Source organism: Dermacentor silvarum, chromosome 10 (assembly GCF_013339745.2).
Source record: "Dermacentor silvarum isolate Dsil-2018 chromosome 10, BIME_Dsil_1.4, whole genome shotgun sequence".
In the NCBI taxonomy this organism is placed as follows: Eukaryota; Metazoa; Arthropoda; class Arachnida; order Ixodida; family Ixodidae; genus Dermacentor; species Dermacentor silvarum.
Window position 1 is genome coordinate 122228505 of NC_051163.1, and position 24237 is coordinate 122252741.

Below are 24237 nucleotides of genomic sequence, written 5' to 3' on the forward strand. Positions count from 1 at the left end.
ATGCTCAGCACTGTGCACTCTCTACCATATGGTATGGGAGTATGAGCACAAGGCAGCTGGAGGGCGCGTCACTGGAGGGCGCGCGTTGAGGTACCCCCGGTACCTCAACCCCCTACCCCGGAGCAGTGGGAGAATCTGCTGACCAAGTCGAGCCCTGAGGACCAGCTTCGACTGGTGAGCAGAGCGCGACGTGGAGCGAGGGACCACGGCGTTCTGGACTGAGGATGCCGCCCACCTGGGGGCGACCATCATCGTCTGCTCTTTAAATAAAGTTTATATATATATATATATATATATATATAGTGGTGGCACTGGCTAACACTCCCAGAGTTAGTTCTAGTTGTAAAACATAAATACCCCAGAAAGCGGATGGGAAAACGGTTCCGCGGTAGCTCAATGGTGAGAGCATCGCACGCGTAATGCGAAGACGTGGGTTCGTTCCCCACCTGCGGACAGTTGTTTTTTCATCCGTTTTCATTCCCATTAATTTATCATTTCTTTAATTCAATTAGTGTGTGCAAGTAATTTCCCCTATGTTGTTCTTGGTGTCAATGTTTGTTGGCTTCTTATGATATGATTAATAAAATCGGGCCCCTCGGTTCCCTTTCTTCTCGTTCATTATATAACAAGGGCTCGAATCCGGCAACATTGATGCCTTCAGGGAGCATATGTGGGTTTATTGACCAGTTGCCATCACCCAAAAAAAGATCACGTGCTCGTGACGCCTGCGGCAGAAAGGATGTTCCACATCCGCCCCTAGGCTTGTGAGTGGTGGCACTGGCTAACACTCCCAGAGTTAGTTCTAGTTGTAAAACATAAATACCCCAGAAAGCGGATGGGAAAACGGTTCCGCGGTAGCTCAATGGTGAGAGCATCGCACGCGTAATGCGAAGACGTGGGTTCGTTCCCCACCTGCGGACAGTTGTTTTTTCATCCGTTTTCATTCCCATTAATTTATCATTTCTTTAATTCAATTAGTGTGTGCAAGTAATTTCCCCTATGTTGTTCTTGGTGTCAATGTTTGTTGGCTTCTTATGATATGATTAATAAAATCGGGCCCCTCGGTTCCCTTTCTTCTCGTTCATATATATATATATATATATATATATATATATATATACAGAGAGAGAGAGAGAGATCAGAACCGATCTGCTGAATAGTTTCGTAAATATTCCTGTTAATGTGCAGAAGGCTAGGTATTTTTGGGATAGTGTTTGATTTCCGTGTATGGTCCTGAATAATAGTGTCTTGAATGATAAGATTCTAGGGAGCATTAGTAGGATATCAAGGTGCTATATACCTGCTCACATCACTATTAAGGTTGTAAAGCTGGGTTACAGCAAGCAATTTAACATCTTGAAGGGGCAGTGCAAGACGACAAAGACAGAAAGCAGGAAATACGGCGCTTTCCTCTGTCTTTCCTGCTGTTCAACCAGTACCAACTTGCCCAAATGTGGATTCTTCTAAGCAACTTAAGTTCACAAAAAAATGACGCAGTGTCATCTATTAGTTGTAGACTTTTAATACAGCGAACAGCTCTCTTCTGTTGAATTATTAACCATTCAAGGTTCGTTCTTGAAGTCATACCCATGATTAGAAGACAGCAATGCAGACTATAATGAAGTAGTGCGCAGTGTAACTGAAGTTTCAGCCAGTACAGTGCGAGATACCTGAGATTGAGTAAAACAGGGATTGACCTAGACATAATGGTATCTATAGTATTGATTTGTGGTGTCCAGCTGAGATTTTCCTGAAAAAGGTACACCTAAAATTTCAACACAGGAACGCGCTCAATGTCGCTATTTGGAAATTGAGCACATATTGTATGTTCATCTGACTTATTCTTGCTCTTAAATATAACATATTTGGTTTTGCTAACGTTTATTTGTGGCTGGTTTCGGTCCAACCAATATGGAAGAAAGGCCAACCATTTGTTCGCTGCCTTTTCAAGATTCCTTAAACGACAACAACACCAAAAACTGGTTAGCATCATCCGCATACAATACCGTAGCTGGAGTTCGCAACATGTTCACAATATCATTCATACAGATCGTGAGAAATAGCGGGCCGAGTTATATATATGTGTGTGTGTGTGTATATATATGTGTACAAATCAAATAATAATATTTATTATTATACTGTTCCCTATCTGATAAATAACTACGTATCAACGAGAGTGCCACACCTCGAATGTCATGTGTGGAAGTTTTCTAAACCGTATATTGTGCTTATTCGAATCAAATAGAGCCCCAGAGTGTACTTCTTGCTGTCGATAGCCATCTTTATTACATTCAGCATGATTATAATATTGTACTATTTTATTATTATTATTATTATTATTATTATTTTATTGTTATAGGAAACGTGTGTGCTTATGGCAGTTGAGATCCTGCCTTAACAAGTGCAGCGCCACCTGTATGGGAGGTCAGATGAGAGAGATCGTCGGGAATACTGAGCACAACGCTCGGATACAATTTCACACGCCTAACTAGGACGCGTGCGTGCTGAGCTGCGCTCGAATCGGGCCTAATTTAGAGGCACGCTAATGCGCCGTGAGCACCCGCGCAAACACTGAATAACCAGTTTGTGCAGCTTGGAAGACGTCACTGGAGGGCGCGCGTCGAACGACAGCGTTGATCACGACGTTCGACGAATTGAGCGCCACCGCTACGAATTGCTTTCTCGCACGCTTTTCAGCGCGCCAACATCCGCCTACCGGTCTCTACCACGAGCAGGCGGTCACGACCCGCTTCTGCTGCGAAACGCGAAAGCGCCCGTCCGCCATCAGCAGCCGCTGACACTAATCCCAATCCTGCTTAGCGAGGGCCATGAGCGTGTAGACCTGCTCGCGTGCACGAACTGGGCAGCCCTAAAGCGTGACGCGCATGTATTGCTGATAGCTTCGCCCAATAAATCGAAACACAATAGCGCAGTGAATGCGTTCCCCAAGCTCACTTTGGTTATAAATTATCCTTATAGAAAAATATCTGCGTAAGTTTTAGCCGCGAAAAAGAAAAATAAAGCGATTACTCTTGGTTTTGCATATTTCTACGTCGGCCTTGCAAGGGCAAAGATTTTCAGTTCTGTTGTTTTTAGTTTAACTGTAACCACGGCTACATTGAAATGGGTGAATATTTTTTCTTACAACTGTATGCGTCTTTAGATTTATCACCATAGACCCCATTCGGCAGCGCTGCAAGTCCTCGACCCTTGTCGGCTTGCACAAGTTACAGTCAACTTTTTTTTTTTTTGTTCCTGTACGTGAATTATCCTTGAGCAGGCAGTCAACACCGTGGTGCAGACAGCGCTCCTGCACTTCCCGACAAGCGTTTCTTGCGACTCTTCCACTGACGTGCTTAATCTTGAAGGCGTACTAACATGGTATTTTCGACTCTTCATCTTTGCGTGACATGAAGGTCCGGGGCATCTTCATCCTAGAAAAAATACTCGTAATCCTCAAAACGCCTTAATAATTTAATATAATATCATTCCTAAAAGCCATTTCTGGTTTCGTTCCTACCTTGTCGTACCGTCAAGACGCACAAGGTGGTCACGTGGGAGCAGGAACATTGCCATGTTATGACACTCGCTCAGCCCTCGCAACAAGTGGTAGCCTGGAAGGCTCGGTCACCTTCTAAGCCTAGAAGGCGACCGCACCAGCCGCAACGAGAATCAAAACATGGCAATGTCCTGCTGGCTCTAACGTGACCACTTTGTGTATCTTGCCATTACAACACAGTAACCTCCTGGCAAACGAATCCCAAACTTGCTGCAATAAAACGATTAGATTAAATTATATAGGGTGCTCTGATACTTGCTACTACCTTTCATAGGGTTCGGAGGTCTAGGAGATTCATGTAAAGCACAAAAAAATCCAGTACAAAATATAATGTCATTGCACCTCTATGGTTTCACGCCTTCTTCGAGGCAGTGCACCATGGCTTATCGAAGACCCACGTCACCCACTATCAGCACCCACCGGTCTTCTTTCAGCCTTCCCAAGCAAGTTCATTAACACATATAACGAAAAGTACTCTGGGAAACGAACTACAAGCTGTTTCAAGTAAATTGTTGCGCATTCGTACTCGACGCCAAGGATTGGAGCGTAGTATTTTAGCAAAATACGGTGTTGAGCTAATTGGTTCATAGTCAACATCAACAGCGCAGTATTTTACACACACGTTTTTTATGTGCCGGGGAAGGTTCGATAACTCCACACAGGACATGTACCTCCTCCGGAACAAAGTGTTACCTCTTCAGAAACCAATGTGACGAGCACGGAATATCAAGCTCACGACGTCTAAGGGAAGTGTCATCGTTTACGCTCGTTTTGAATGTGTAGCTCTGGTACACTAAACGATTACTGACCACTGTAGCGGTCAGAGCTCGAGTTCACAGATCTCGAAGCTGCTCAAAGTCCTTCGAAGACAAGTCGCAGTTCCCACATGCCGCTTCTAGCGTGTCTTTGTGACGGTAACAAGAACTTTATTTGGTCCCGAGAAACTGTGGCCCGGGGGATCCGAAGGCTCCCTCAGGTCAAGTCGGTGGCTCCGTCCACGATGGCACTGGGAGGCGAAGTCCCGTTGTGTTGTCGTGGGCCCTCTGGGCTGCCTAGAATTGAATGTGGTGCTTGTCGCTTCTGAGGAATTCCTCCCACCGTTCCTTGGTGGCAAGTGTCTTTGTCTCATAAAATTTTGGTGAATGTACTGATTCTGCCTGGTTCCTTTTTTGGTTTCAATTGGCGCTAATAAGCGATGTAAAATATTTTAATATATTGGTAAATCGTCCATTGTATGACTTCAGGAGAAACTCTAAAGAGCACCGTAGTCAAGAAAAACTTTTTTTTTCCCTAGCCTCAATTGGACAACTGAACTTTCACGAGGTAGCACTTGCATGTTTGCATTCGCGACCGGTGCATTGAATAACGCTGCTTTAATTTTATTGCGATAGCAATTATATGGACACTCAAAAGCAGATATTGCCGTCGGCGTGAGGTTCCGTATGACGTCAATGGAGATGAAGTAGTCGCCGCGCGCCGCCGAACGCTGTATGTGCGAGTGAAAGGGCGCGAGGGACGCGCGCTTTCACGGGGAGTGAACGCACTGCGGAGAACAAACGCGCATTCAGCGCCGTGCTCCCTTAAAGGCTGCAGAAGTAGGCGTCTCTTTCCTCCCTTACAATCACCATATATGTAGAGAAAACGCGCCTAATTCCGACGCGCGAGAGGCCGTGGGGGAGGGGCAGGGAAGGGAGGCGACGTTTAGCTGCGGCACCAAGTGCCTATTTATATCAGAGGCTCCGGCAACAGTCACCAACGCCGCACGCATATTGAGCGAACGCGGGCAAAACGCCGACGGCGTCGACAACAGTTCTGCGTGTTGCCGGTGCTGCTTAATGTCCAAGTTTATACAGCTTATAAAGCTAATATCATTTACTCCGTATAGCTCTCTACAAATTTGCTATCGCAATTGATGCTTCGCCTTTCAGGTGAAACTGCGACAACTTTTTTTTAGGATCCCTGTTTTAGCACACTGTTTGCGCAGAAGATGTACATAGCATTGTGGCACCACTTCGTTGTTTTCTTCCATAGGTGCTGTACGACTTGCATAAAAAACAGGTGTGTACTTTAAATAGCTCTAATTCGACACCTCTTGAGGCCTAGTGTCCTGAAACGTAGCTGAAATGAATGAAACAGTGACTAGTGCATGCCATATTATATATCCTGGGTTTCCAGAAGCCAGCTGGAGATACAATATTGACTTTTAGACGAAGCAAGAAATGTTCCGTATCCTTTAGTAAGCCTTCCGTTGTCTATAACATCAAAGTTTTTTTGCTTTCTTTTCGATATCACGTCAGGATATCCCACAGATTTTTTTTATAAACAGTCTTTCGGCTTCTTCTTATCGCTCTCAGCAGACTAATCAAGCCCCATTTGAACTCAAGCACACAAAGAACTCTCCAGATAACCCTGTCCTGAGTCAGCAGTACCAAAGCTATGTTACTAAATTTTCTGGTTTGATAATTCCAGTCAATTTTCCGCCGTCTATGGCGGCGTTTTCCGTCTCTGGATTGATGTAGCTTGTGCTCCAGATTTTTTAGCGTCTGCCTGGACAGTGCTGGCCCACCTGGTTTAACAACGCGATAGAAGCCTTCAATTGCACCTCCTGGGCGCCTCTTGCAATAGAATTGAAGCATGTCACCAGACATCCGACAAGACAATATCACTGCCTTGTGAAGATGGGAGAGTGGAGCGTATGCAAGGTCGTGAAGCTAGCTCACTCAAAAGCCGCTAGCGCTCTTGACAGATCTCAACAGCAAAGGCTTCACACTCATTGCTGTTGCTGTGAACAGCATTGCTGTTTCTGTGAATAAAGCGCTTGTTACTGATTTTACTGGATAGCTTACAGTCTCGAATATACCTTGCAGCAACAGTAATTTGTGCCGATATGAGCTATAGCATCGCCAACTGGCGGCCGATTTTTCTCAGAGAAGGCGCGCGCATTCAGAACACGTTGCAAGTTGCTTCGTTTTAAATTGTCATCTGTGCTATTAATAAAATGGTCGAGCTTGAATACAGACTAAAGGATTGAGCGTGATGCTTACTACACCACCGCAGTTAGGTGCACTTTTCCACCAGAACCGCAATCACAAACAAGTCAGTATCGCAAATCGCAGACGACTAATGGAACATTGCAGTAGAACCCGCTTTGAGGGGAACACAAAAATTTACAAATCAGTCCAAGTCTGTGGTACGCCGAATCATCTAAGTTTGCTCGCGCGAATTTTGCACAATGCTACCACAGGGCTCGTGTTCCAACCCTAGTCACCACGAAAATAGCAACCCTACTTGACACCAATTCTGTCACACTAAACAAACCAGCTAATATTACTCGTGAAAGCCGGGCGAGCTGGTTGCGGGAAACAGGGTTACAGCATCAAGAAAGCCAGGAGCGCAAGTTAACCCGATATGCGCAAGACGGGTGGTGCAGGGATTTGCTCAAGACGAGTTCCCGCACAGCGCATATATGGCGTAAACTTGCGTTTATTCTTTCTTACTAGCTGTAACTAGGTTCTACACAAGAAACGTTTATGTGATCTACGCAATGTCTGACCTGGCTAACTCCGCTTTGCTCTACGCAATCTGTGGCCCGCCTAACTCCGCTTCACACAGGCGATCTCGGCTGCAACGTCGACTGTACGGCGTTTCATCCCTTCCACACAGCGGTATGCTCCACGCTCGCCTACGTCATTACGCGTTCCGACCATCACAGCGTTACGCAACTTTCTCTCTCCGCTGTTCTTGTATAGCGCGTTTGTCTCCCTCCTCCCTGTAGCGGCCACAACGGGCCCCACGGCCAGCAATGCCGAAGCCGCGTTTTCCGCGTTCATTGCCCGAGGCCCCGACGCGCTCCCTGCTTTGTGGGGCAGCGATGCGTTGCCGCTTGACATTGTGCGCCGCCGAGGATTCTTGCGGGGAACACAAGTGGCGCGTGCCACCGCGGCTGCAGCGCCCTTTCCCCCGCGTGCACGCGCATAACTATACAGCCACTGACGCCGCGTGGGTGGCACGCGTTGTGGACACTACGCAGACTATGGGTGACGCGGAAGAAGCCCGCGAAATGGATGCTAAACAAGCGGGGTGGCGTCGAAGGGATTGGACAACGACACTTTGCGGGGTAAATGTACGAATCTTGGACACTTTCTACCCGCCGTGGTTGCTTAGTGGCTATGATGGGCTGCTAAGCACGAGCTCGCGGGATCAAATCCCGACCACGGCGGCCACATTTCGATGGGGGCAAAATTCAAATAAATAAATAAATAAATAAATAAATAAATAAATAAATAAATAAATAAATAAATAAATAAATAAATAAATAAATAAAAACTCCTGTGTACTTTGATGGCACGTTAAAGAACCCTAGGTGGTTCAATTAATCCGTAGTCCCCCACTACGGCATGCCTCATAATCAGAGGGTGGTTTTGGCACGTAAAACACCATAATGTTTCTTGGATACTTTCTTTTGGGAAGTGCGTGTGACCTAGTCTGTCGTCTGGCGTGCGTTGCTGTTGTACGCGCGGCAGCAGAACAGTTTTGCAGGGATGAGCGTATAAATGTGCGTAGAATTTCTGCCATGTAAGTAGTCGAATATACACGTTGCTGTAGCAATAGAAGAAAAAAACACTCACGACCAGCCGGCCGTTACCAGCAACGGCAGTCTGTCTGTACCCCTTTGATATGGGGGTACATGAATCCTTTACTTCTACTCCAGAGTTTCTGCAATCAGTAATAATTTTTTTCGGCTGATGCATACGAAGAAATTATCACATTCCATGAAAGATCGAAAAACGTCTATGTTTGTTATCCGAATGAAACACAAGTTAAACATTCCCATAAATCGTAATAATCCATAGGATATAGCACTTTGTGCAGGTCTTAATAAGTGAGTACCAATGACAGTGACCACTGCTGAAGTGACCTGGCGCCCTAGAACTTTTCACAGTCTGCAGATTACCATTAGATTTGCAGGGGTAGCTTTGATCCCACCACACGTACTACCGTGACGGGACTTGCCTGTTACAGGCGGCAAAAATGACCAAGCAAGGAGACGAACTCCCGGTTCCACGACCGAGAGCCCGCCACCATCGCCCACACGCCCAATCAGCCATCCAGTGAATCCGCCAAGAAGCGGCTCTTTGCAGATGTACCCTGGTATCCGAGCACTCGCATCGTTGCCACCGTGACGAAATAACACGACCTGCATCCATAATTCACCTACTACCTGAAGAAGATACCATTTTCTACCGAAGCTAGAAGCCATCGTTTTCGATTCAATCCTCACAATCGCACCCGAGCGCATCAACTTGACACACCAACAGCTACACAGCCCTTCCTGCTTTTCTCGGCCCTCCCACTCTGAGAACCACACAACTTGAAGTTATATAAAGCGCATAACAAACTGAATTAAATGGATGCCAAGACACCCGTGCCGGGTCGACCAAGAAACCGTTTATTTAGGATGGCGAGCGCAGTTCGGAGGACGTGACGGTATTCTGTGTAAGACACGGCGAAAGCCCAGACGATAGAAAGAGAAAGTAAACGAAACAAACCATACTGCATGATATAAAGTGCATTCAGGGTGACGTCAATAAACATCGAGGGTTGCCTTATTCACGGAAGAAGCAGGACTACACTGTAAGTATTAAAGAGAGACACAGAGCAATTACTCTACAACAAAGGTTCATTAACCTGGTGCTTGACCAACTGCAGTCGTACAAAAAATACAGCGTCGAGGGTCCTGGATATTTCTGACGAGGCAAAAGAAGACCTCGTGCATCGACGAAGCACGTAATGAGGCAAACGAGTCATATTAAAGGATGCTTAGAACAGCCAACCAACAAAAGCGGTTACTAAAATAACCTGGAATCACGCACACAAGCTAATCCGTAATTGCACAAAGGAAAATGCACGCGACACTGTAGGTTGCGTTACGCGGAAACGGGAGCATGAAAGCGATTTGCATAATTGTCCTCGTATACACCCAAAATACACGCCCGTGACCCCATTTCGTAACAATCTACTCTCTTTTTTTTTCCCCTTCTTGCCCTTTCTCACTGGCTCGGACAAAGCGGTGCCCCCGCTATAAGCGGTATAGCTCACTGGGTGGTACATATCATGCGGAATTAATAGAATTGGTGAAAATATTGCCTCAAAGTGCGGCTCATGCTTCGTCGCGCAGATTTCACCAAAACTCTGAAACAGGCAAGCGAAAATCTCAGTCTGAATCATTGGGAACGTGGTAAAAAACATGAAGCATAAGCAAAACTACAAAGGCAGCGCATTGGTCTCTCTTTAAGAAGCAGCCCTTCAAATTCGCCAACGCAAATAAAAATTCCCGAACCACAAAATACATTTGAAGACCAGAAGCAACTAGGATAGCAAAGACGAAAAACTAGCACAAGCAGACACCTTTGCTTCTGCCATCGGCTTTCTATTGCATACAAGCAAGCAAAGCGGCAGAGAAACCGAAACTGGCACGACATTCTTTAGAAAACCCACGAAAGGATGAAGAAATGAGCAAGCAGTGTGCACAGAGGACCACACACCAAGCTGATCATAGTTTCACAACGACTATGAATGTCGATGCGCAGAATAATTCATAAATATATAAAAACGCATAAATGAAACAACTAAACTAGATGAATAAGGCAACGTATTGTACATATATGGAAGGATGGACCTGTTATTTTAGAGACATTTCCCTAAATCAGTGCCAGGCATGCAGCCAAGTAAACAGTGGCATTTAACGCTTGACAGCGCTGACTAAGCAATTTGATCAAAGGGGCTGGGCGCTTCTATGACTATGTTTAAAGGTGCATCACTCCTGTAAAGAACTGAATTAACGCGTGAAAATTTGATATAGCATCCACAGAACCCTAAGTCAGCACGAACGTGGGAATCTAGGTGCAGGAGATGGCTTCCCCGCAAGTGCCGCCCAAAATGTCAAGCATGTGACATGATTACCATAACGCAAAGATGTAATAAGCGTATCTAAACGTCTTCTGACCTTATGTTCCCGAATACCTTCTCAGTATTCCGTTGGCATTGTTAAGAGCATGCAGCAGATATTCGACCCCTGTGGTGTATAGCTAACGCAGGTGGCGTATCCTACATGCCTGCTGCGCACTTATATATATATATATATATATATATATATATATATATATATATATATATATATATATATATATATATATACTTACAAGCCTGCCCGGCAAATAAAGACGCAATTGATGCCCGATGAAAGCCTGATGGCACTATTGGGCTACTCGATGCTTGCACTATACTTTCGTTTCCGGCAAAAGTCGGGATATTCAGGTGTTTTATATACTGACGTATCTTCTGACGTGATTATGATGCAGTTCAATACTTTGAAAATTTCTGGTAAGGCCAATGTAGGAATCCTCACAATCGTTTTAGTTATTATTGTTCAGCTTTTAAAAGTTCAGCATTTCGCTTTGTATTGGTACTTTGTTCATTTCATTTCTGACTCTTGTACTTTTATTATCTGTAATGTACAGTCGGGTTTTATTATTTTTTTAGTCGGGCTTTATTACGATGTGTACTCGTCAATGTTCTGCAGCTCATTTAAAAGGGGCTCTTTTTTCACTACTAAATATTTGTTCATGCTGCTGCGCTTTTTTATTACTCGTTAATTTATGCATTTATATGTTTTCTGTTTATGGTATCTAGTAGTTACACTCCAATTTATTGTTACGCTTTGTCGCATACTTGTATTATGCTGCGTAACCCTTGGCTGCTTCCTCAGTAAATACAAGATCTGTTTTAATAAACCAAACCTTCAAGCTATCTTGTGGATTACTCCTCGATTCGAATAGACTTCCAAAAGGTCTTAGGGATGATTGACTTCCCAGTCAATCATGACTAATCTCAGGTAGAAAAGATTTGAAACGGGCCTTGTCTGCAATACCAGTGGCTAATTGAGAGAAGCAGTCCCTTGCCATGGTGATCATAAAAACTTTTATTGAAAACAGAGAAGGGCTTGGGTTAGGGGAAGACTGACTGGGTCCATAGTCCAGGACACCGTTGGCAAAAGCCGCTGCCCGTGCTCTTTCGACGAGGGCTCGGTGCTCTTGGGGATCCGAGCTGGACTGGGCCGCCTTCCAGCATTCCCACGTTGGCTGATTTGTTATGAAAATACTGCTATTTTGCTGATAGGCCCATCTCATATGGTATAAATCTGCCTTCTGGCCACAAAACTTGCACCACGCCGAAAAATTCTCGGGCTCAATGACGTGAACCTTGGCCGGATTATTAAACGACATAGCTTGTAGCCGACGGAGGGAACACTCTTCTGATTTATTAAGACCCGAGTGCGCTCCGGGAGTGTCTGCCTCTCAAGTCGCAAATGCTGCAGTATCTCTGAGTGCGTTGTTAACCGAGAGGGGGAGCCTAAGTCAGCAATGTAGGACGGAGGATCCCGGGTAAAAAAACTCGGGCCCAAACGGGTGCACGCTCGTTTCCCTCAACTCCCTGACGACCTGGTACCCATATCAGCTGCTTCTGCGAAGCACGAGTCTTAGATTGACTAAAAATTTTGCAGGCCAGTCGCGTTGTTCGAATTTCCATAAGCCGCCTGCGAATCTGTAACAATGTATTCCGACGCGGAGTGGGTCGTGGCCACGTGGTTGCTTAGTGGCTATGGCGTTAGGTTGCCAAGCTCGAGGTCGCGGGATCACATCCCGGCCACGATGGCCGCATTTCGAGGGGGGCGAAATGCGCAAACACCCGTGTACTTAGATTCAGGGGCAAGTTAAAGAACCCTAGGTGACCCAAATTTCCGGAGTCCCCCACTACGGCATGCCTCATGATCCGATCGTGGTTTTGGCACGTAAAATTCCATTATTTAATTTTTAATTTAATTGGGTCGCGGCTAAGGCTATCGCCACTTCCTCCATAGCCAAGGTTTCCCCGTTACGAACTGAAAGCCCGTCTACCACCTGCATTTGGTGCACCACTGAAATTGTGGATATCCCCTGTACAGGGCCCGCAGCGCCCACGAAGAAGGCTCTTTCTGTTCTTTAATGTCACTTGTTCACCATCTTGCTCCTCGCCACTCTTCTCGCTTGTTGATGCTACGGGTGCATGTTTTTGGTGGTGGTGGTGCAGCAGGCGGGCGTAGCCTGGCATTCATAGCCGACAATTGTTCCGCCTGAACCTCCTCTGAGTTGAGATCAGGGGTATGTCACCAGCTGCCGATGAGCCCCGTGTCTCGCCGGAAGGCAATTGCCGCGGGCCCTCCGGGGAAAACGTCTTCAAAGGTCCTGCGTAAAGCCACTCTTTTGCAGGCTGTCGACCATCGCTTTTCTTGCTGTGTCAAACTGCGGGCATAGCCAAAGGAAGCGGAAGCGTAAGCAATTTGCTGCTCCCCTCCCGAGTAATATCTTGTCGCCCAGCCACTTGTTGCGGAAAGCAGATGTTCAAATCCTCCAAGACATTATACCAAGACGGGCGACAACCAGGTCGTTGCCGGTCGGATTACCTGGCTTGTAAGATGGGCTTTAATCGATTCATCAGCCGTATTGTGTACTTCCAGTTGTAGCAGACGCTCCGTAGATGTCCTCATGGGTAGACCGAGCGCCTTCTTTAAGCCGTTCTAATGATAACGTTCAGGTTGTGTGGATCGCTCTTCCTTGTCCGAAGGTACGGGGCCACGTACACTATTCTGCAGAGGATAAAGGCCTGTATTAGCCTAAGGGTGTCCTTTTTTTGCCTACCCTTTGGTTGTGATCCAAGATATCATACGGATGATCTGCTCGGACGCCGTTCGGAGCTTAGTGAAAAACGAAAGCACGTGAGTTTGTGGCCATTTTCCAGCGAGGGACGCCATTGTGTCCGTCGTCAGTTCTAGATAAAATAAATCATGGTGGATCAAGTGGTGACAAAGATAGTCATTGGGACACTATATATTTCAAAGAAAAAAGACATAGGCAGACTATTTTGTGGTGAATAGCAAGTAGAGGAAGGTTAAAAGCAGCTTTCAGGTACCTAACACTGGTTGTGCGATTATAGGTTGATAAGATGAAACAAACTGCAAGGGTTTGTGCTGCCTCTAGTCCGTTATTAGCCCGTTTTCTAGTGTGGCTTCACAAGGGTCCCAAATCGATAAGGCGTCTTTCAATAAAGGACAGTTATAGGGGCCTACAGTTGCCTTTTTAATGATTACCGTACAATAGGAAGTGCCTTAGGAAATATCCGTTTTTTATTAGCTTTCGTGGCAATGCACTGAACGCATTGTTTCTAGGATAGAATACTGCAGATAATTCACACGCATTTGTAGCATAAAAGAGAACCGAGAGTTGTGTTACTACTTAAACAGTCAAGACATGTTAGTAAATTGCGGAGATTCTAATCCACTTATTCAAACACTTTTTTTTTCTTTTTCATCTTCCAAGAGCGATATCAGATAATATAGCTCGGTGCTGAGCGGGCCGGCCCAGCCTATAGGTTACGCATGGATGAGGGGGGAAAAAAGAAAGAAGGCGGAAACAAATGAGCTACCTCGCATCACTGTCTGACGTAATAATGGCCCAACCAAACAATATGCGCCCACTAGCCCGAATTCCAAATTTTCATTTCCTCTTTTATATGACGAAATAACATTAAAGTAAAAAAAAGTCAGTTCCTACTGACCTGCAATCACAAGCCCAGCAGAATACCGTGTTACGAAAATCAGATGAGCCCGGAGATAAAACAATAACGTTATCGTTAACTATGGCGCGATACAGCACGCAATAATTACGGAATAAGCACACTTCAGATCATATATTAAAAGGTAGGCCACATATTTCGATTAGGAATAACGACGGTCTTAGAACTGAGCCTCGTCGAACTCCTAAATGAACAACCTTGACAGGTACCTCTACATGTTCTATCGGAGTAAGCACTGTGTACACGATCAGCAACACAACAACGCAAGGAGCCAATCGACGAGTGCGCAAAATCTGTTTCCGGCTCATTGTCTCGATCCGCTTCTAGCATTCATCACTGACTCAAGCTAACAATCCAACCGGTATGCGCTAACATTACAGCACGAGCTCCGGCGTTCGCTTTGCATTAATGGCCCTGTTGTGTCGCCCGCTTCCTTGCACACCATTGCGTGAGGAACGCCTTCGCGCTTCCTCGGCGTTAAGCGACGGCGTCGTCATTTATCACAGCGCCCCGCATTCGACCAAGGCTCCAAAGTGTGGCTTCAAACTCAACAAAGCTCGCGGATAGCACCTACATTTTCGAGCCAGCCAGCCAATTCCCTTTCTCCGCGAGCAAGCGCTCAAAATATCGGTTGGCCGGACAAGCGAGACCACGAGTGTTGCTATCGCCGCCATTGTCTCCAGTCGTTACCCCTTTTCTCGCCTTCTCTCTCCGCTCTCTGTCGACGCGGGAGAGAAGTATACATAAATCGCCCACCCCGCGTATTCCACTCCGCGGTTTTAATCGTGCCACGGTGTCACGACATCCATGCGCGCAGCCAAGACTCCGCGCAGCTTGTAACGGGCAACGTATTCCAGCCTCTTTCCGAGCCTTATCGGGCTGGCCGCATCTCGGGAGAGATGCATATCGGGGCGCCCCACGGAGCAGCGGTACTGCGGATATAACGGGACGCCAATTGCGCAACGGCGGCTCGGGCCACGCGCTGCTCCAGGCCCACGCTTCCGGGCGACGCTCAAGTTCGCTGCTGTCCGAAACGAGGCCTGCACTGAGCAGTGGGCATAGAAACAATACTGCAGTGGAGATAACGTTTGTCTTGATTCAGTCAGCCAGTCAGTCAGTTGGTCCGTTTAGCCCCTTCAGGCGCTGTGTGCACGCGAAGAAAGGGCAGCAAAAGCAATAGCACTGATTAAAATTATGATAGTTAAACTGTGCCGCAAACAGATTGAAACATTTCTGATTGGAACTGCGCTGCAAGATCGAATAATGAATGTAAAGGGTTTCAGTAAAATAAGTTGAAAGGTGCCTGGATGGTGTTGATAGCTCTGGAGTCACTTTGTCTCCGTGTAGCGCATTCACTTCTTTCACTGCTTCACAATGTTTTACATAGGGCATACATTTCAATTGTCGGGATGTGTGGTTTTCACGAACGCTAGACATCAAATAGGAGATATTTCCGTATCTGACGTTTCAGTAAAGAGGTTTCTCACGGAGTCCACATTCTGTAAAGTTGACAAAGCTAATTGTAGAATTGAAAAATTTCTAATTCGTACTGCAGCTGTACAGATTTCATGATTCTGAAGGTACAAGAGATATGATGACAGCAAATTTTCAATGGACCGGATTAAACAGCACCTGAAAGGGCTAGACAGACCTTTAAAGCGAAGCTTCCTTTTCGAACCCTGCCGGACTTTCCTGACCGTTGCTGCAGGGTGCTTGCTGTCGTGCCGAATAGCTAAAACATAAAGAAAAATTGAATTACGCGCCCGATGGAGGAACCGAATCTCGATTCCCGAGCACGGCAGCCCGGTGCTCTAACCATTAATTATGCCACGATCGCAGGTGCACTTTCATCGTGCTGACGTCAACTATCTCTCTTTGTGTCACATTACGTATAGCACTGGTGCGCGTAATCACGTGAGTGCGCGGCAGTTTCCTTTACGCCGAAGACACTGGAATGAAATAGGCACGTTTTCAGTATTACCTTAACCGCTTATTTTCGCTTCATTTAGGTGCCAAGGAGTGCGTTGGGTCCGCATAATTTTCTTCTTAGCTGACTATCAGTTAAAACTAAACGTTTTAGTTAGTTCGTTAGTTAATCAATCCATGAGTACGTTGGCTAGTTTATCGCTCAAAGAAGAAAATAACAAACTTAATTGCTTGTTAGTGATTGGTTCATAAGTTAGTAGACTTTAGTTGGTTAGTCTTCTGTTCGATAGCTTGTTCTTAAGTGGCACGGCGCTACCGGTATTTTCTACAAATCTAACTATCATATCACTCTCTCGTTATATATATATATATATATATATATATATATATTATGGAACCATAATTCATATGCAATCACTTTTATTGTCATCATTTTTTCTATACGTCATCAGTTGTTCAAAAAGCCGCAGTGGTTGGAGGGAGGAAACTTATGTAAAAAAAAAGGGGCAGAGGGGTAAGCCTAAGGTTGAATTCTTCGTCGGATGAAGCTTTGTCGCGTGCGCGAATTCAAGTGACACATTAACTACCCTGCAACACGATTTATCACATGGTCACAGTAGTTCATTTTCAGCTAACCCAGTGTTAGAGAGAGAATCATCTTATGACTGCGAAGGCCAACGCGACAGCAACCACGGTTCACGAGGAAGGCAGTGAGGTACAAAAAGTGGTGGTATTAGCGATTCTTAACAACTGATAGCTCTTGAGAAGTTGCTTACCGGGCGTTCATAAGGGACAAATGGCACTGGGTGGCTTTGGAGGATTGTCAACAGCCGAAATAAGAGAGAGAGAGAGAGAGAGAGAAATTTTATTCACATAAAGGCAGAGAGGTCGGCCTGAGCTATAGCTTGCTCTGGCATGCTCTCTACACAAGCTAAAGAAAAATACGAAGAGGTTCGTGGGAACATTGCAAGACTTTTGGCCTTTGCTGGTACATCTTTTCTAGTGCTTAGCGCAGAAACTTTAGAGGAGACGGACAAGAGAAAAGATATACACAAGCGCTAAAGTTTCTGCGCCATGCACTTAGAAAATATTTCGTGGCAAGTATGTACAGGTACCGCAGTGGTTGCTCACGAAAAAGGAGAAAGGGGTGAATTGTCATGTTTCGCACCGAGAAAATATACCTCGACGCTTAGCTTTATTTTTGAAAGATGACTTTACCGAATGATGGCAATGAGTGGTTTCGACGGTCGTGGCCGATCAGGGGCCAATTTAGCACGAGCAATTTTTTTAAATGTGAGCACCAATGCGGGAATAAGAGCCCGGAATCAATCATTAGTTAGGGCTGATCGGTTCATTACGAGACTGTCAGCATTTTCGTAATGAACTAACTATCCCAAACGCGCGAACACTGGATGACGAGATGCCCTAGTCGAGAGCAATAAAAATAAACCACGGCGATACGCTGACGCTGATCGTGTTTTTGTTCTTGTTATTTCTACCCTAGTTTCACAAATAAATGCCGGCTTCACAATGTGCCCAGTAAGTGCTTGCACATGGATCCTATAAACAGTTGACATACAAAATCTTGGAACTTGGCCGCATGAAGAAACAGAGCCAGGTAATACTTTTTAACCATTACATGTTTGCTCTTACATCCCTCTAAATGACGGCGCAGATAATAGAACATGCTCAAACCTTGTTTATCGTTCAGTGGAATTGCGGACGCAGCTACGTGGCGACGTGTGCGGCTGCAAAGATGACATTGATAACTTGTGCTGTTTACCGACATTTGGCTTACAGAAATAATCCCTTTCGAATGTAATGGTATCACTGCAAGACAAACCACTGTCTGCTCAAACGGTACTTTAATATCGGTGTCCCCGATCTTCGACCCACAAAGCAATGAAAACACATCTGTGCTTCTTGACAACGAGCGGCTTCTGCGATAACCTGTGAATGCATGACAGTTATTTAATACGTATTCAGCCGTGTCTTTCACTCGTTATTTCAATTTAACTGTTTCCTGTCCCAGTGTAGTGTAGTCAGCCGGGCGGTCTTGTACTATGCTTCCTCTGTATTATCATCTCAGCCCTTGCTCGCTTGCTTTACCTACCCGAAAAAATAGCGGGGAAATGCGCAATTGTTCAACTTACTCCTTTTTATGCATTGCAGGACAAAAATAACTGGAACATCAAAGCGTTTCGTCGCACGCTTTAGGAATGCATATCTCTAAATAGTTACCATCCTCACAATTCGTCCAAGCCTTGCGAACTCACCGGTAAAACTCGTAAATCGATATGCCTGTCCTAAAGTATTTACTTTAAAAAGTTAGTTAGTGAACTTGTGCCAGTTAGTCAGTTAGACGTTTAGATTTTCTGTGCAAATTATTTTCTTCTCTTCGAGCAATGCAGCGCAAGGAGCAGAATTGTGTTATCTGCCAGAGGCAGATTTCTTTTTTTTTTTTTTAATTTCGTTCGTCATAAGATGCTACCCGATATATGATTTCGTGAGCGACATCGTAAGCTATGACCTCTCTCCAAGATAACGGATGCCTCTTCGATCCAAGTAGTCACCTTGCTCCAGGCACCGAACGATTCTGGAGCAGCCGTCTCTCATCAATGGATCCGCTTTGTCCGTTATCTTATTCAATTAGATTTTCTATCTTTCAAAGCATTACGTCAATTTCTCTCCACCCCACACCTTCCCCACCGAATACGTAACACCCCTATCTAAGAATCGTTCTGTCTCTCATCGCGTCTAGCTCTTCCACGCTCTACGAATTTTTTGTTTGGTTATGTGTCAACTCGCTCTAAGACGTCGCAAAGTCGTTAAACGTCTTCGGTCTCAGCACCATTGGTCCTGTGAAACGATGTGGCGAAGCGTACGCCGTGTAAAGTCGGCACCTCTGCCGAGCACCGGCGATGAACAGGTTGCTACGAGCTGGAGAGGGGATAACGTGTATCTCTCTCTCTCGCCACCTCCTCCTCGTCCTCCGCCCTCCTCGCCCGCAATCAGCCCTCGCCGGCGAGTTCAAACTTCCGGAGAGCGAAAGGAGCGCCACGACCCAGATCCGCGCTCTCTTCCGGCTCGCACAAAGACCCACTTCCGACCGGCCGTCAGGCACTACGCGCGGGGCGCTGCCCAAAAAAAGAAAGCGCCCCGAGGGAGAGGAGGCCTTCTGACGTAACCCGCCTCTCCCACGCGACGCTTCTGGACGTGCAGAGCGGCGCACGTACGTGGTGGACTCCCCTCTCAAGCGCCTCGTTTTTACGTAACTTTCTCTCGCTTGACCTCACGCTTCTTGTCTCCGCTCTCTCTCTCTCTCTCTCTTCGTTTGCTCCGCGGCTTTCGCTTTCGTTCGGAGAACGAACGCTGCTTGCGATGCACGGAACAGGGTCGTTCGTCGATCGCTTTTTATGCGGACCGAATCGCTACGCGAACAGCTGTTCGATGCACCCACGCCCGCCATGCGGGCGCCACCCTAGTAGAGCCGGCCGGGTCCTTTGGCGCCCCGCGATACACTATGTGTTGAAGTGTTTCTTGCGGTATGACTTTGATTTTACAGGCCCTGCTATTTTCGAAGGGAATTTAAATTTTTGTATACACCCCCCTTTGTTTTACATTTATTTCGGTGTTCCTATCAATATAGAGAGGGGGGGGGGGGCGGCTTTAACTTGTGTACCATATTTCTTCTTGTTATTTCCGCATGCCTTGGTATTCTCTTCTGTACTGCGATTATGTGCTCAAATTTTATTTACCGTGTGTTGTACCTTGGTTTCTTTTTCATTCTGGTTGTGTTTGTACTGTTGGGATTTTGACGCCTCCCTTACACAATTACCTACGGGCCTGTAAGGTATTTCAAATAAATCTGCGTACGTTATCAATTTAGTGTAAGAGCGACAGTTGATGGATCCGGCAGTAGCGTATGGCTATGGATCCTGTGAACTGTATGAACATATTTGCACTGTGTGTGATGAAAGTTTGAATAAGTGCAATTCAATTTGAATTTACCCGAGCATGGGAGCGCTTCGCAGTTCCCACACCCGGACTTCGAATACTTGCCAATGCAGTGACCTTTAGCATTTCATCCTGCAGTACATTGTGGTACAAACTGAGGCTGACTGCAATAATAATAAAGCAAAAGGACATGCTACGCGTTCGCAATGGAGGACTTGGAAGGCATTGTGAAGAAAGAGGAGCATGTAATTATCTACAAAAACGTCATGTGATTCGTGTCCCTCGAGACGCAACTTGCATCCACGCGATACAGAAATGTGGCGTTAAATGGCTTTTCATTAAAAAACAGCCCAGCCACAAATTTGACACTCTTGAGCAAAAGTCGGCAAGGTTTTGCGCACATTCTTGTGGCATGCACCTGCAACTTAGATAGAAATGCTGGAACATCGGAGTCACTGGAGGCAACTGTATCTGACAAGCCTGAACTAGAATTGCTATTTATTGTCGCCTGATTCTATTATTCACAGCTACACAATCAAACAATTTCTGGCACCACTTAGGGGCAATTCTATAAAGTTTCAATTGTTCCCTGTCCTAAGATATACCAAACGAAAATGAGGAAAAAAAGAGACGTTATCGCAATTAAAGCGGCATGACGCAGTTGCTAACAGAATATGCCGTGATGGCCCTCTACTGACGTGACTCGCAAATGTGAACGGGCTTACTATGTTCCATGAGAAGGAATATCTCGCAGAGAAGAACACGATTCGGGCCCGTAGCTCGAAGAGACGCAACGTAATCGCAACGACCGTCTGTACATCTCTGTACAATCATAAGTTGTACTGCCAGGTTAGAGAATAAAGTAACAACACTTCTTTCATCCGCATACACTTCATTCCGTGTGCAAACGACTGACATTATCGAGCAACCGTCGATGTTCGAGATACGCGCGTGCAATACTCGCGTTTCCTCGTTGCCGGCGGAGCCAGCGCGAAGCTCGTCACGCCCGACGTTCCCCGGGATTCAGAAAAAAGAAAGCGAGCTAGGTTACGCACCCTTACTATAGTGGCACGTCACCAAAGTTTAACTATAACAGAGCGGGTTTTCTTTCCGCTGGCCTTGGAGACGGGGAGGGGAGAAGGGAGAACGCGGCGTGCTCCCCGACCGCCGCGGTCAGGATGGAGGAAAAAAAAAAGATGTCCAGGCGAGACTGGGGCGCCGATCGAGGAAGCAATTTAACGAGGCCGATATCCGTATACGACGAGGCGGGTATACCGGGAACGGAGGAAATATCCATAATCGTAATAGAGTCAAAGGATTACGAGCGTTGGTGCTCTTTCTTATTACGCATATATCTTTTTTTCTCTCTTTCTTTATTCACTTTCCTTCGCGGTGTGCATACGGACGTAACGAGAACACGTAGGACAAAACGCCGCACCGCGACTCTAAATGAGCGAGGAGCGCATATTTCACTCGGCGCCAGCGATTATTATTTCTTTTTTCCCCACGCATTTCGCCCGTAACCGATGAAAGTGGGCGACCCAGATTTTCCAGCGGCCGCTCCGAGCGGACGACAAACGATAAAACAAAACAAAAAAGAAAAACTGTACAAAACAATAAGTGAGCGAACGCGTTAACCGACGCAGAGAAAGAAAATTGCCTACGCGAAGAAAGGATACGCGTGGAACGAGGGCTGAAGATGTAGAGAAGAAAGGGTGAAAATGAACTGAAAAGCAAAGAAGGGGAGAGAAAGAGGGGGTCCGCTCATCGCCCACCTGTCGCGGAGTCCCCTTATGAAAACCGGTAGACGCGAATGGCCTGGAATATAAGCGAGCCGAGAGGCATCAGTGTAATACGGATGACGTGCCCACCGACAGCTAGTTTTCATTGTTATTTTCTTGGCCTTCTTTTTTTGCTCTTAGCTCTTTCACTTTCCTTCTTCTGTTCTCTTATCCTACGAGGGGTGGATCATTTCTTACGTCAAACTGACAGGACGCGGCGAACATAGGAGGGAGTGGCCGCTTCTTCGGTTGCTGAGTGGTTTCGGCGTGAGAACCGGCTTGCTATGAATATAAGCCCGCGCCGCGCGCTGCTATTTAAAGTAAGCTTAACTCTATTCCCTCGCGCGTTCCTCTTTTTTTTCTGCTCTTCCCACTCCGCAATGAAATAAAGCGCCGAGAAGCGTGTTTCGGCGAAAGCGCTTTCGTTTGACTCGCTTGTTTGTTTATTGCGTAGCGAAGAGACGGCGAGGATGCGAGATTCAGCGAGCAAATGGGCTGTCCGCGAGACTCCTGCAATGATCTCCCTTCTTTCAAGTGGTGTGACAGTTTTTTCCATATTAATAAGCGACGCAGCTTTGAAAGCATTTTGAAGTTTCGCGTGCATTGCAATGTTGCTTTTTTGTTTGGTCATTTTGCTCACACAGGTTCCGAATGATATTTTGGTACATTGAAAAGGCGCCCACTATTTTCGCTATACTAGTTATAGTTTAACTAGGGACTGAATAAGCCACTTCACAGCCAGCTCAACGTAATTAATCACGCGGGAGCCGCTGTGCTTGAAACGGAAAATGTCGCAAGTTGCAGCTGCTTACGCTATTTGAATGTTCTTCCGGAACCGGATTCCTATATCACAACGTATCGGTGTATGCTCGCAACCATGCCCCGTCTATACATACACTCCACAAGTTCTCACATAGTCGATGGTGTGACGAAAGTTCCTCCTTTCAGTCATGAACGGAAATCTGATTAACGGCATCCAATGGCAAAATGTTGATGAACTGAGTTATGTGTTGAAAGCACACGTTCGAGAATATACCTTCTCCTTAACGGGATCATTTCTTTCCGTCTTTTATACCTTCTTTCAATCCTGTAATCTGCGCGCCCCTATATCAGCATAGCCTAATAGGAGTGTTCAGCTTGTAAGTACAGCAATGTAGCGTTTTGACGATATCTCTGAATAATATTTTGTTGTCTAATCTATAATAGAAGCGTAACAGCTGCTGTTTATAGACTGACAGAAATGGTGGACGTAGAGCTCATGTCCGAAATACATAAAACACCTATATTGCGGAGTTACAGACATTACCTCATTCACATAATGATAATTTAATACCGAGGCGATCATAACAATAATGACAATCTTAATGCCTTCATTCATCTGACATAATACAAGGGGAACAAATGAAAACAATCACTCGCCATGCAGTACAAGCTGATAAAATCAACTGGTACCTAAGCATATTAGAAATTTAACAAGACATACCTTGATGTATATTGAGGGAATGCGTTCTCTTGATGAGAAAGATCAAAGAAAATGGGCGGCAACACGTTAGCACAGGTTGGAACGTAATATTCAAGGTGCGCTTGCCATGGTGTGTCGAACGTGAGGAACCATACGTTTGAGTCAAACAGTGCGATTGGAAATATAGAGTGTTTTAGGTTCGCTTTAGCCATAATGTATTCAAAACAGCAGTTTCTAGGAACAACACTTGACAGTACTTAAAAAGCTTCAATACATTCAACGATGTATTAGGAGGCACAGTTGAGCTCCGTATCAGTGAAACAAGGATGATCACTCTTTCCAATACAACTTTATTCACGGTTGTTTCAAACCGACGACACACATATCTTTCCAACTTTTTCTTTCTTTTTTTTATGTACTACTAGTGCGCATCGACATATTCAGCGTGCTCGGTAAATTCGTGCACCTATATTTACTTTTTAACTTACTACCTCTCACATAATAGCTCCAGACCTCCGGTGCGGATAGTAACAAGCAATAACTCCATACGTGCGGATAGCAACAAAGTTCCTGCTCCAGATTGTTGACACAAATGAATTCTCGTTTCCCCCGCGCCGATCCCTTCTTCGGTTAAAATGCTCAGCATGGGCCGCCACGCTCTCCCTCGACACGCATATTTCTTTTTTTATTTTGCCGATGCGAAAAAAAAAAAACTTTATCAGAGCGACCCCACGCTCGAAATCGAAGTCTTCGCTGCCGCATGCGCAGTGCTTCGGGGAAACCGGTCACGAGCAAAACCAGCGTTACCGCAACGTCGGCCGCCCTACAATGTAGGACGGACCGAAGAGGAAAATAAAGAAAGAAAGAAAGGAGAGATGCTG

The 24237-nt window shown here is 45.8% G+C and overlaps 2 non-coding genes across 2 annotated transcripts; both read left to right on the top strand.

The window, feature by feature from the left end:
• The first annotated feature begins 382 nt into the window (after positions 1-382).
• On the top strand, positions 383-454 carry Trnat-cgu (transfer RNA threonine (anticodon CGU)). The gene has a single exon. It is a non-coding gene; the product is annotated as a tRNA-Thr (tRNA).
• Positions 455-848: 394 nt separating this feature from the next.
• Positions 849-920, top strand: Trnat-cgu (transfer RNA threonine (anticodon CGU)). Its single transcript has one exon. It is a non-coding gene; the product is annotated as a tRNA-Thr (tRNA).
• The last annotated feature ends 23317 nt before the right edge of the window (positions 921-24237 follow it).